Source organism: Piliocolobus tephrosceles, chromosome 15 (assembly GCF_002776525.5).
Source record: "Piliocolobus tephrosceles isolate RC106 chromosome 15, ASM277652v3, whole genome shotgun sequence".
Classification (NCBI taxonomy): Eukaryota; Metazoa; Chordata; class Mammalia; order Primates; family Cercopithecidae; genus Piliocolobus; species Piliocolobus tephrosceles.
This window is the reverse complement of record NC_045448.1, coordinates 95,166,052-95,180,951: the sequence shown is the minus strand read 5'-3', so window position 1 is coordinate 95,180,951 and position 14,900 is coordinate 95,166,052. Positions and strand designations below refer to the sequence as shown.

General features: G+C 45.5%; 1 pseudogene; it reads left to right on the top strand.

Moving 5' to 3' along the window:
* The window catches only part of LOC111525060, a 32,117-nt pseudogene extending 17,478 nt beyond the window's left edge, over nucleotides 1-14,639 (top strand).
* Nucleotides 14,640-14,900: the final 261 nt, after the last annotated feature.

The window sequence follows — 14,900 nt, the reverse complement described above, 5'->3', positions numbered from 1 at the left end:
TGAGCCCAGGATTTTGAGTTCAATCTGAGCAACATAGCAAGACCCCGCCACTAAAACATAAAAAATTAATAAAAAAGAAATTAAAGCAGAGAAATGTTAAAGAATATTTATTAATTCATTAAAAAAACAAACTCATTACATGTTAACATCAGAGTGATGAGGCAAGGCATGGTGGCCCATGCCTGTAATGCCTGTACTCTGGGAGGCCAAGGCAGGTGGATCACTTGAGGTCAAGAGTTCAAGACCAGCCTGGCCAACATGGTGAAACCCCATCTCTACTAAAAATACAAAAAAATTATCTGGGAATGGTGGCAGGCGCCTCTAATCTCAGCTACTTGGGAGGTTAAGGCAGAAAAATCACTTGAATCCGGGAGGCGGAGGTTGCAGAGAGCCAAGATCATGCCACTGCACTCCAGCCTGGGCAACAGAGCAAGACTCCATCTCTAAATAAATAAATGGGCCAGGCACAGTGGCTCACGCCTGTAATCCCAGCAGTTTGGGAGAATGAGGCAGGTGGATCCCTTGAGGTTAGGAGTTCAAGACCAGTGTGGCCAACGTCGTGAAACCCCGTCTCTACTAAAAATACAAAAATTTGCTGGGCATGGCAAGGGACGCCTGTAATCCCAGCTACTCAGGAGGCTGAAGCAGGAGAATCGCTTGAACCCGGGAGGCAGAGGTGGCAGTGAGCCGAGATCTCACCATTGTATTCCAGCCTGGGCAACAAGAGCGAAACTCCATCTCAAAAAACAAAAACAACAAAACAACAACAACAACAACAACAGTTCCTAGGCCAGGCATGGTGGCTCACGCCTGTAATCTCAGCATTTTGGGAGTCCAAGGCAGGTAGATCAGTTAAGGTCAGGAGTTCAAGACCAGCTTGGCCAACAAGGTGAAACCCCATCTCTACTTAAAATACAAAAATTAGCTGGGTGTGGTAGCAGGTGCCTGTAGTCCCAGCTTCTCAGGAGGCTGAGGCAGGAGAATGGCGTGAACCCGGGAGGCGGAGGTTGCAGTGAGCCCAGATCACACCACTGCACTCCAGTCTGGACGACAGAGCGAAACTCTGTCTCAAGAAAACAAAAACAAAAACACAAAACCAGTTCCATTTACGATAACATTAAAAAGAATAAATTACCTAAACATAAATTTAACAAAATAAGCAAAACTTATACTTTGAGAACTGCAAAACTGAAAGAAATTTAAAAAGATCAAAAGAAATGGAAAAACATCTCATGTTCATAGATCAGAAGACGTACCATTGTTAAGATAGCTGTACTTCCCATATCTCTCCACAGATTTAATGCAATCTTTGTCAGAATTTCAGCTGGCTTCTTTGTAGAAACTGACATGCTGATCCTAAATTTCAAATAGTCTCAAAAAAAATTTCACGTGGAATTTAAAGGGACCCAGAAAACCCAAATAATCTTAAAAGTGAGGACTAATGTTGGAGGCCTCATACTTCTTGATTTCAAAATTCACCACAAAGCAACAATAATCAAGACAGTGTGGAACTTGCACAAAAATAGACCTATAAACCCATGAAATAGAATCAAGAGTCTAGAAATAAATCTCTGATCAATTGATTTTCAAGAAGGGTGCCGAGACCATTCAGTAAGACAAGGGTAGTCTTTTAAGCACTGAAGTTGGACACTTAGCTCATGCCAGAAACAAAAATCCATTCAAAAGGCATCAAAGACCTAAATGTTAGAAGTGAAACAGGAAAACTCTTAAAAGAAATTACCTTGGATCTGGGCATGGTGGCTTACGACTGAAATCTCAGCACTTTGGGAGGCTGAGGCAGGCAGATGGTTTTTAGCTCAGGAGCTCTAGACCAGCCTGGGCAACATGGCGAAACCTTGTTTCTACATATAATCCAAAATCTAGCTGGGCGTTTTTGGTGGCTTGTGCCTGCAGTACCAGGTACTCAGGAGGCTAAGGCTGGAAAACCTCTTGAGCCCCGGAAGCAGAGGTTGCAGTAAGCCAGGATCATGCCACTGCTCTTCAGCCTGGGCGACGGTAAGACCCTGTCTGAAAAAAAAAAAAATTACCTTGGATTTGGCAAAGAACTCTTAGATATGACCTATCCTTAAGTATGATTTTACACCTTGGATTTGGCAAAAGATTCTTAGGTATGATACCAAAGGCACTACCCTTCCTCCCTCCAAATACACAAATTGAATATTGAATTTCTTAAAAATTAAAAAAAAAAATTGTGTTTCTAAGGATACCATCAAGAAAGTGAAAAGACAACCCACAAAATGGGAGAAAATATGTCAAATAATATATCTGATAAAAGACTTTCAGGCCAAGCACAGTGGCTCACACCTGTAATCCCAGCACTTTGGGAGGCCGAGGCAGGTGGATCATGAGGTCAGGAGATGGAGACCATCCTGGCCAGCATGGTGAAACCCTGTCTTTACTAAAATATAAAAAATTAGTCGGGCTTGGTGGTGCACACCTGTAGTCCCAGCTACTCGGGAGACTGAGGCGGAAGAATCATTTGAACCCAGGAGGCAGAGATTGCAGGGAGCCAAGATTGCACCACTGCACTCCAGCATGGTGACAGAGCGAGACTCTGTCTCAAACAAACAAACAAACAAACAAACAAACAAACAAAAAACTTTCTTCAAACCAACCATCAAAAGACAAATAATCTAACTAAAAATGAGTAAAGGATTTGAATTGACATTTTTCCAAATATACAAATGGCCAAGAAACACATACAAAGATTATTGACGTCATTAGTCATTGAGAAAATGCAAATCAAAACCACAGTGACATACTACTAGTGTATCTGCTAGGATGGCTGTAATTTTAAAAAGTGGAAAATAATAGGCATTGGCAGGAATGCAGAGAAACTGGAACCCTCACATATTACTGGTGGAAATGTAAAATGATGCAGCCACTTTAGAAGACAGTCTGGTGGCTCCCTCAAATAATTAAACAGAGTTACCATCTGGCCCAGCACTTCTACGCTGAAGGTATGAACCCAAGAGACATAAAAGCATATGACCATTTGTACACAAATGTTTATAACAGCATTTTTCATAATAACCAATAAGTGGAAATAACCTAAATGTCCATCAACTGATGAATGGATAAAGAAAATGTGGTATATCCATACAATGGCATATTACTCAGCCATGAAAAGGAATGAAGTACTAATACATGCTACAACATGGATGAACTTAGAAACATTATGTGAAGTGAAAGAAGCCAGTCACAAAAGATCATATATTATAGGATTACATTTATACAAAAGTCCAGAATAGGCAAATCTATAGATTCACAGTTGCTCAGGGTTGGGGATGGGAGGTGGAGAGAGGGATCAAGGTACAGGGGGGTGACAGCTAACAAGTACCAGGTTTCTTTATGAGGTGGTGAAACCATTCCAACATTGACTGTGGTGACTGTTGCCACATCAACCCCATGACTTAAAAACAATTTAATTATGGCCAGGCGCAGTGGCTCACGCCTGTAATCTCAGCACTTTGGGAGGCTGAGGCAGGCAGATCATGAGGTCAGGAGATCAAGACCATCCTGGCTAACATGGTGAGGAAATCGAGACCATCCTGGCCAATATGGTGAAACCCCATCTCTACTAAAAGTACAAAAATTAGCTTGGCGTGGTGGTACATGGCCGTAAACCCAGCTACTCGGGGGGCTGAGGAAGGAGAATTGCTTGAACCAGGGAGTCAGAGGTTGCAGTGAGCTGAGATCGTGCCACTGCACTCCAACCTGGCAACAAGAGTGAGATTCCATCTAAAAATAATAATAATAATAACAGAAACAGAAACAAAAAGCAATTTAATTACATGCCTGAGTGGGTAAATTGTGTTGTATGTGAATTATATCTTTTTTTTTTTTTTGAGATGGAATTTTCCTATTGTTGCCCAGGCTGGAGTGCAATGGCATGATCTGGGCTTACCGCAACCTCTGCCTCCCAGGTTCAAGCAATTCTCCTGCCTCAGCCTCCCGAGTAGCTGGGACTACAGGCATGCACCACCACGTCCGGCTAATTTTTTTCGAATTTTAGTTTCTCCATGTTGATCAGGCTGATCTCAAACTCCCGACCTCAGATGGTCATCCCGCCTTGGCCTCCCAAAGTGCTGGGATTACAGGTGTGAGCCACCGCACCCGGCTGTGAATTATCTTTTTTTTTTTTTTTGAGATGGAATCTTGCTCTGTCGCCAGGCTGGAATACAATGGTGCGATCTCTGCTCATTGCAACCTCTGGCTCCCCGGTTCAAGCAATTCTCCTGACTTAGCCTCCTGAACAACTGGGACTACAGGTGTACACCACCACTCCCAGCTTATTTTTGTATTTTTAGTACAGATAGGGTTTCACCATGTTGGCCAGGATGGTCTTGATCTCTTGACCTCGTGATCCACCAGCCTTGGCCTCCCAAAGTGCTGGGATTACAGGTGTGAGCCACCAAGCCTGGCCCATTAATTGTATCTTTTTTTTTTTTTTGAGACAGAGTCTCACTCTGTCGCCCAGGCTGGAGTGCAGTGGCGTGATCTCTGCTCACTATAAGCTCCACCTCCTGGGTTCACGCCATTCTCCTGGCTCAGCTTCCCAAGTAGCTGGGACTACAGGCGCCCGCCACCACGCCCAGCTAATTTTTTGTATTTTTAGTAGAGACGGGATTTCATCGTGTTAGCCAGGATGGTCTCGATCTCCTGACCTCGTTATCCGCCTACCTTGGCCTCCCAAAGTGCTGGGATTACAGGCATGAGCCACTGTGCCTGGCCCATGAATTATATCTTAATAAAGCTTTTAAGAAAATTGAAGGGACTTGGGGGAGTCCATAGATACCTGAGATCCACAAGGGGTCTGCTTGGAAGACCTTTTCAGAAGCATCGACTAAGGCAATTCCACTGGACATCTGAATTTTAAGCCTCGGCCAGAGTGATGATTGTTCTTTAAGCAAAAATTCATTTATTTATCTTCCTTGACCAACATTTATGTAGATCAAAATTTGATGTCAAGCCTCAAGCTGGGAGTAACAGGAGGAAGTGAGCCTCTGGAAACTGCTGTTCTACTGAGGACTTGTGATTGGCTGTACCTGGCTGGATTCTGGACCATCACTGCCCTTACCAGCCAGCTTCGGCCAGCTAAAGCCAGCTGCTCTTTGTGGTTAACATAAATTTCATTTGACACTTCTACTGACTTCAGAAACGTTTGCCAATAGAACATGTGATGGGGAGACCAGTATGAAATACTGAACCACCTCCCACACGCCTCCAAGCCCATGTGTGACATTTTGATCATTATATATATGCACACAGATATATATTAATCTTTACAAACACACACACACACACACACACACAGTCCCTTCAGTGACACAGCATCACTGTGACAGCCACTATAGCAGCACTTGCAACCTATCGGTGGTTCTTAATTCTGGCTACATCTTAGAATCACCTGAGAAGCTTTAAAAAAAAATGGCAATGTGTGGGCTCCATTCCAGACAAACTGAAACCAAATTTCTTTCACAGGTAAGACCTGGGTATCTGAGTCTTTTAAAAGTCCTAGAGGTGATTCTCATGCACCACGCAGGACTGAGAATCACTGTAACTAGGCAGGCAGTGAGATAATGCAGTCCCCCTACTGAAGTGCAGGTCTGTAAGAACTTGGCATGCCAAATGTAAATTCTGGAGGCAGGGACCCAGGCACGAAATAATGCCATCATTGTTTACAGGTCTGATGGGACCCAATCCATCATTTCATCCGATCTCCTTAGTTTTCACATGTGTAAATAACTCCAAAGATGTGAGTTGCCAAGGTTACCTGATTTGCTCTTGTCCCCAGAAGATCTGAGAGTCCCCCTCAGGCTGGGACCTCACAGCAGGGTACTGCTTTCTGGCAAAAGCCCTCCCTCTCCTGATTGTCACTGGCCCAGCTCCCGGGGGGGGGCGGCCCTTCTAGCACAATGCCACATATGGGCACCTTTCTAGCTAGGCCTCTCCTCACCAGCTCAGCAGCCTTGCTCACCGGAGATGAATGCCCATCAAGTCCCAGATGCCCCCAAGAGGGCTGGGGCAGCATTACTAAGATCACACAGAATGTGCCGCTGTGATCAGGATGTGAGCTGCTGCAAAACAAGATGGGGCAACTGCATTTCTGGAACTGCCAGAAATATTAATTCATATAATCACTACAAGTTCCTTCCTGAAGACTTCTGAGTAGGCACTGGTTGGTATTTAAAATGACATTAAAAACCTCCCTCGGAAACACGAACTTTCTTTTTTGTACATGCTGTGGCTTTCTTCCTTTGTACCCTCTCCCAAGGAAGCAAAGCCAGACATGTTTCCTCGGCAGCTAAATGCTGTTATACCAGAAATTCCACACTGTGCCACAGTCCGACGGAACATGGGGCGTGTGATTTGCTTCCAAAGTGGCAGACTCGTAAAAGCCAAGCCTGTGCAGAAACACACTGGGCATGCATAAAAAATAATGAGATCAGGGATGCCTCAGCAGGCAGGTATCAGAGCAGAGACAGAGTCAGAATTGCTGTGCTGGAATTTGCTCAGAGGGTGCCCTTTACTAGTCTATTTAAGGCCTGCCTCAGCCTCCTGAGTAGCTGGGATTCCAGGCATGTGCCACCACACCCGGCTAATTTTTGTATTTTCAGTAGAGACAGAGTTTCACCATATTGGTCAGGCTGGTCTTGAACTCCTGACCTCAGGTGATCCACCTGCCTTGGCCTCCCAAAGTGCTGGTATTACAGGTGTGAGCCACCACTCCCAGCTGAGGTTGGTTTTTGTTTTTGTTTCTGGTGTGTGTGTCTGTGTGTGTGTGTGTTTTCCATCTGCAGAATGGAGATGGCCTGGTGCAGTGGCTCATGTCTGTAATTCCAGAACTTTGAGAGGCCGATGCAGGCGGATCACTTGAGGTCAGGAGTTTGAGACCAGTCCAGCCAAGATGGCAAAACCCTGTCTCTACTAAAAATACAAGAGTAGCAGGGCATGGTGGCTTGCACGCCAGTAGTCCCAGCTACTCGGGAAACTGAGGCAAAAGAATCGCTTGAACTCCGGAGGTGGAGGTTGCAGTGAGCCGAGATTGTGCCACTGCACTCCAGCCTGGCGACAGAGCCAGACCCTGTTTCAATGAACAACCCCTCCCCAAAACAAAAAACAAACAAACAAAAAACCCCCACAAAAAAACAAAACAAAACAAAACAAAAACTGGAGGTGATGATGCCCCCTCCAGGATCCGTTTGTGAAGGGTGAAGATTATACAGGCACGGTCCATGTCTCAGAGAAGATCATTTCCAAGGAGGCTGTGTGATTAGTAACCACTTTTGTTACTAGGCTACTAATAAGCCACATGATCCTGGTCAGCTTCCTAATCTCACCAATCCTACTAACCAAGGAGTCTTCGAGTGTTTTTAGCTTTTGTGTTTTACATTTTCCCAAAGGCCTGTGGCTAGGAAGGGGCTGAAATAGGGCTCAATGTGCCGGTGCTCTGGAGAGTGGGGAGCCAGACCCTCCGGCCCACCGCAGGAAGTCCACCCGCTGAGAGGGAATGTGGTCGGGGATAGGCTTGGAGAACCTTGGGCCATCCAGGAGATCCCAGTGGACAGAGGCAGGGAGGTGCTGTCATATTGGCTGAGTGCCACTACATGGCATGCCCTGTTAATCAGTTACCTCAGGAGATGGTGCTTGGCTCCTGCCAACCTCAGGGCTGCATGCTAGGACTGAATGAGAACCGGCTAGACGGAAGCCCTTCCTTCAGGGGGCTATAGTTAGGGGCTCGCGGGGGTCAGGCAACATGTACTGCCCTGGTGCTTCCTAAACCACAAGCACTGTGCACCACCTTCAGAGTTTCTGCTCTGATACCTAAACTGGTAGTTTCTGATACCTCCCTCTAAATCAACTCACACCTTTTTCTATGAAAAGAAAACAAGCAACGTTCTAATACATTAAGAAAACACTTAAATATTAAAACAACAACAAATTGTTTACCTATGGGGTAGTCTACCCCATATCTTACTTGATAAACACCAGGGATACAAATAACCTGTGGGAAGCAGTGAACTTTTTGAAGGGATGCTCACCACAGTTCCATGAGATTGGTTTCATCTTTCCCATTTTTTAGATGGGAAAATGAAAGCCAAGATTTGAGGTCTTACTTAAGGTCACCTAGAAAGTAGTGGGTGGAGCTGGGACTCCAAGTCGAGTCTGCATCCCGGAAGTCTGTGTCCTTTTCACTACATGTACCTGCTCAGTGAATCCTTTATTCCTGAAACCCTATTTCACATAGCATACCTGCACACGGGGTGGGATGACTGATTTGTCCTCCCACAAACTCCCAACGCAACCAGAGGCTCAGGTCTAGCGAGGGAGTGATGGCCACCCCTCCTCAGAGAGCACATCTGATGATGCCCTGGGGCACAGAGGGAGTCCAATGCTCAGAGTGGCCTCATGCTAAGGGCTTAGTTTTTAACATCCCTGGACTCTCCAAGGCAGAAGAATTAATCCAGATGCCTGTTTACCCAGGGCTTCCCCTTGGCCATGGCACTAAGCATGACCTCTTAAAAATACCTACAGTACGTTATTATGAGAAATATTAACTTCCAAGATGTCTACAATGTCTACAACAGTATGTCCCAGCCCACGTGCTCCTTAGAACCTTGCCACTTCCTTATCGAGAGGCAAAGTCTATGCTCCTTCCCCTTGAAAGAAGGCAAACCTTTGTGCTTTGTAGACCGAGAGGTTACTGAGGAACTGACACTGACTTCCAAGGCCAAGCCATGAACCTAATATGCATTTATGTCTTGTTCTTTAGGGATGCTTGCTCTTGGAACCCAGCCACCATGTTGCGAGGAAGCCCAACAGCCTGTAGGGAGGCTCACATAGAGAAGAAATAAGGCCCTTGTTTCATAACCTCTGCCTTGCCTCAGAAGCCAGCAGCAACTTGTTAGCTATGTATGTAAGGTATCTCTAAAGTGGCTCCTCCAGCCCCAGTCACACTTGCTGTGTCCCCCAGATGACACAGCAAGTGGCAGACATGAGCTGTTCTCACTAAGCCTTACCCAAACTGAAGATTCACTAGCAAAATAGATGATTGTTGTCATTCTAAGTTGGTATGTTGTGGGGTAGCTTGTTAATCAGCAGTAGGTAACTGATATGGATACTACTAAATACAGTAAATAATGCAAAAATAATACTATTTTTAAATTTTTAAAATTTATTATTATATATATATATTTGAGATGGATTCTCTCTGTTGCCCAGGCCAGAGTGCAGTGGCATGATCTTGGCTCACAGCAACCTCCGCCTCCCAGGTTGAAGTGATTCACCTGCCTTAGCCTCCCGAGTAGCAGGGATTACATGTGCCCACCACCGTGCCTGGCTAATTTTTGTATTATTAGAGAGGGGTTTTCACCATCTTGGCCAGGCTGGTCTCGAACTCCTACCTCAAGATCCACCTGCCTCGGCCTCCCAAAGTGCTGGGATTATAGGCATGAGCCACTGCACCCAGCAATACTATATTTTAAAGAATATATACACAGTGGTGTGCTAGTAAAGGTTTGGTTCTCTAGATTGAAAAGGAAAAAGCCCCGATTACTGATTTCTATGGTGTAAATGCTCCCACCATAGCTGATCTCAAGCTCTCAGTGGTTTAACAGTCAGCTTGCTAAATTCCTGAAAATTTAACATTTGGTTCCATCTGGTTCAAGCACACCACTGTATGTGTAGTAAAAGGATTAAAAAATGCAGGGCAGACAAAAATCCCCAAAAGGCTGGAAAGCACTCAGCTGTTACTAGCTTTTTTGGACACAGCACAGATTTAACAGCTCTGCCATGTGAAGATGGCTGCTGACTTTGCAAGAGGGAGGAGCACACTGCCCTGGTACTCCCAGTCCAGCAAAGCCAGTGCTGGAAGGCCATGACTTTCCAACTTATTTTTTCATCTCTGACCAGCAGATGCTCCTTCACATAGGAGAAGTGTACTCCATTTTGTAGATGGGTTGAAAACATCAATATAAAAGATATTTACTTCTGGTTCCAAATGGCACACACCCAAACATGCTTTCATGACAAAACAATTTCTCTAATTCTATTTGTATTTTTCTTATTTAAAAAATACAAAGCTGGCTGGGCGCAGTGGTTCATGCCCGTAACCCCAGCATTTTGGGAGGCTGAGGCGGGCGGATAACTTGAGGTCAGGAATTTGAGCCCAGCCTGACCAACATGGCGAAACCCCATCTCTACTAAAGATACAAAAATTAGCTGGGTGTGGTCACTAATCCCAGCTGTATCCCAGCTACACAGGAGGTTGAGGCAGAAAAATCCCTGGAACCTAGGAAGTGGAGGTTGCAGTGAGCCGAGATCACGCCACTACACTCCATCCTGGGTGACAGAGCAAGACTCCGTCTCAATTAAAAAAGAACAAAAACAAAAACAAAACAAAAAACGCTATTGGAGATGTGGCAAATGTAACTAAAGACCAGAAAGGAAAACTCCCAGGTGTCCTGGCTGAAGGAGAGAGGCAAGTGCAGTGCAGTGGTGTGTTAGTCTGTTTTCACACTGCTCTAAAGAACTTCCCTGAGACTGGGTAATTTATAAAGGAAAGAGGTTTAATTGACTCATAGTTTCACAAGGCAGGGGATGCCTCAGGAAACTGACAATCATGGTGGAAGGGGAAGCAGGCACCTTCTTCACACAGGCAGGCACCTTCTGCCGCACAAGGCGGCAGGAGAGAGCATGTGAAGGAGGAACTGCCAAACACATATAAAACCATCAGATCTTGTGAGAACTCACTCAGTTTCAGGAGAACAGCATCAGGGAAACCACCCCCATGATCCAATCACCTTTCTCCCTCAACACGAGGGGATTACAGGTCCCTCTGTCAACACTTGGGGATTACAATTTGAGAAGAGATTTGGGTGGGGACACAGAGTCAAACCGTATCAGGTAGATTGTGAGGTTGACACCAAAGCCCTGGCCAGGAACATGTTATATCATTTTGAGGAAAGGTTCAGAGAAAGAAGCACTTTATTGTCCATCACGCGTGGACTTTGAAAAGCTGTTTCTTTGGATGGGTTGAATAAACCTCTTGCTGATCTCCTTGTGTTTTCTAAGAGATGTTCCTCGAAAGATGTAAGAATAAAAAGTGAGTTTACTCCAAAGAGCATCCAGTTGACTTGGTCCCCTTTGAGGCTGCTTCAGAGGAATGACTAGCTTCAGCCCTTCCTCCAGTGTATCCATGACTACAGAGGAAGGGATGTGTAAGACAGAAAACTGGATGACTTGTAAAAGTTAATAGAAGTGAAGCAGAGACAGAGAGAGGTAAAATGCATTCGTGAGGTATTCAGTTTGGGGACCACCTTAGTTCAGGCTGCTATAACGAAGTACCATAAATTGGGTGACTTATAAACAACATATATTTCTCACATTTCTAGAGGCTAGAAGTCTGAGATCAAGGTGCCAGCATGGTCTAGTTCTGGTGACGGTCCTCTTCTGGGTTGCAGACACTGACTTTGTGTGTTTTCATGTAGTGGAAAAGGTGAGGGATCTCTCTGGGGTCTCTCTCTTTTTTTAATTTTTTTTTTTTGAGACAGACTCTCACTTTGTCGCCAGGCTGGAGTGCAGTGGCACAATCTCGGCTCACTGTGACCTCTGCCTTGTGGGTTCAAGCGATTCTCCTGCCTCAGCCTCCCAAGTAGCTGAAACTGCAGGCGCACGCCACCACACCCAGCTAATTTTTGTATTTTTAGTAGAGACGGGGGTTTCACCATGAGGCTGGTCTTGAACTCCTGACCTTGTGATCTGCCCGCCTTGGACTCCCAAAGCACTGGAATTACAGGCATGAGCCACCACGCCTGGCCAGGGGCCTTTTTTTTTTTTTTTTTTTTTGAGACAGAGTTTCACTTTTGTTGCCCAGGCTGGAATGCAATGGCACAATCTCAGCTCACCACAACCTCTGCCTCCCAGGTTCAAGTGATTCTCCTGCCTCAGCCTCCCAAGTAGCTGGGATTACAGGCACACACCACCACGCCAGACTAATTTTGTACTTTTAGTAGAGACGGGGTTTCTCCAGGTTGGTCAGGCTGCTCTCAAACTCCCGACCTCAGGTGATCTCAGCCTCCCAAAGTGCTGAGATTACAGGCATGAGCCACCACGCCTGGCCAAGGGGCCTCTTTTATAAGGGCACTAATCCTTACCACTTTATTACCTCCCTAAATGCCCCACCTTCTAATATCATCACCTGGGGTTTAGGATTTCAACATATGAGTTTTGGGGGACACATTCACTTTATTTGCAGCAACCAAAGGATGCATTAAAAATAAGTGTAAAGGCTGGGCGCGGTGGCTCACGCTTGTAATCCCAGCACTTTGGGAGGCCGAGACAGGCGGATCACGAGGTCAGGAGATCAAGACTATCCTGGCTAACCCGGTGAAACCCCGTCTCTACTAAAAAATACAAAAAACCAGCCGAACGAGGTGGCGGGTGCCTGTAGTCCCAGCTACTCGGGAGGCTGAAGCAGGAGAATGGCGAGAACCCGGGAGGCAGAGCTTGCAGTGAGCTGAGATCCGGCCACTGCACCCCAGCCTGGGGCGACAGAGCGAGACTCCGTCTCAAAAAATAAAAATAATAAGTGTAAAATTTTAAATTTTGTGTATCAGGGGTTGGTCCAATAATAGGAGAATTAGTTGGAGTAAATATTGGAAGATGACCCAATGTTTGAAACATCTTCCAATGGATTCCATGTGTCCAATTCAAATAGCTCAATTTTTAATTTTTTACTTCTTTTTTTTTTTTTGAAACAGAGTCTTGCTCTGTTGCTCAGGCTGGAGTACAGTGGCCTGATCTCGGCTCACTGCAACCTCCGCCTCCCAGGTTCAAGCAATTATCCTGCCTCAGCCTCCTGAGTAGCTGGGACTACAGGTGTGTGCCACCATGCCCAGCTAATTTTTGTATTTTTAGTAGAGACAGTGTTTCGCCATATTGGCCTGTCTGATCTCAAACTCCTGACCTTGTGATCCATCCCCCTTGGCCTCCCAAAGTGCTGGAATTATAGTCGTGAGCCACTGTGCATGGCCACCAGGCTGGTCTTGAACTCCTGACCTCAAGTGATCCCCCAGCCTCAGCCTCCCAAAGGGCTGGGATTACAGTCATGAGCTACTGCATCTGGCCTGTTTCACTTCTTAAGCTGGAGGATTTGATACTTAAGTATTTTTCTTCTTTCTTTTTTTTGGTGGGGAGGACAGGGTCTCACTCTGTCACCCAGGCTAAAGTGCAGTGGCACCATCATGACTTACCACAGCCTCCACTGCCCAGGGCTCAGGTGATCCTCCCACCTTGGCTTCCCGAGTAGCTGGGACTACAGGCTCACACCACCATGCCCAGCTAATTTTATTTATGTATTTATTTTTTGTAGAGACAGAGTTTTGCCAAGCTGCCCAGGCTGGTCTCAAACTCCTGGGCTCTAGAGATTCACCAGCCTCAGCCTCCCAAAGTGTTGGGATTACAGGCGTGAACCAGCATGGCCATAAGTGTATATATTATTCTTTATTCCCTTTGGAATGCTGTGAGTAAGTGTATATATTATTCTTTATTCCCTTTGGAATGCTGTGAGTAAAGTATTAATTAATTGCAGGCCTCGATCCTGGACAGACCTAGGCCGCCTTCTCACAACAGTGTTTCCTTGAAAATGTATCAAGTTCAATGTGGAATAATGTATGTTGGGAACTGGTCACCTGCTTCGTTTACTATAAAGCCCTTGGTCTGTGGGACTGTTCCTATCCTGGGAATGTGCACGAGCCTGGAGGCTTCATCACAAGGAGAATATAAAAGATTCATGGGAAACCAAGGCAGGGACTTCCGTCTGTCAACATGAACCACATACACCTTCATCTCTCTTTTTTCTTTTTGAGACAGAGTCTTGCTCTGTCACCCAGGCTAGAGTGCAATGGTGTGGTCTTGGCTCACTGCAACCTCCGCCTCCTGGGTTCAAGCAACTCCTGCCTCAGCCTCCCAAGTAGCTGGGACTATAGGCATGTGCCACTGCACCCGGCTAATTTTTACGTTTTTATTAGAGAATGGGGTTTCGTCATGTTGGCCAGGCTGGTCTCGAACTCCTGGCCTCATGATCTGCCCGCCTTGGTTTATGTAGGTTTATGCAGGCAGTCTTGGAAACAATGGCAACAAGACTGAATTGGAACAGGCTTTTGGCTACTATGGACCATTCTGAAGTGTGTGGGTTGCTAGAAACCCTCCCGGCTTTGCTTTTGTTGAATTTGAAGATCCCCGAGATGCAGCTGATGCGGTCCGAGAGCCAGATGGAAGAACACTATGTGGCCGCTGTGTAGGAGTGGAACTGTCGAATGGTGAAAGAAGAAGTAGAAATCATGGCCCACCTCCCTCTCCGGGTTGTCGCCCTCGAGATGATTGTTGCAGGAGGCGTCCTCCACCTCGTTGCAGATCTCCAAGGAGAAGCTTCTCTCGCTGCAGGAGCAGGTCCCTTTCTAGAGTTAGGAGAAGAGAGATTGCTGTCTTAGCAGAGAAATCACAAGCCATGATCCTTCTCTAGGTTTCGTAGGCCATCTAGGTCAAATGAGAAAAAAAAAAGAAAACAAAGAAAGCTGACTCCATTAGTAACTATAAGGATTATTCACAATTGAATGGAATTTTGCCATGGAATGCAAAGATGTTTCAACAGAAGAAAATCAATCAACATAGTACATCACATTATTTGAACAAAAGAAAAAAAATCACATTATCATCTCAATTGACATGGAAAAAGCATTTGAGGAAATAATACCCTTTCATAATAAATACTCTCAGCAAATTAGGAACAGAGGGAAAATTTCTCAACATGATAGAGTGTGTTTCTGGAAAACTTACAGCTAACATTATATTCAATGGTAAAAACCTGAATGAGT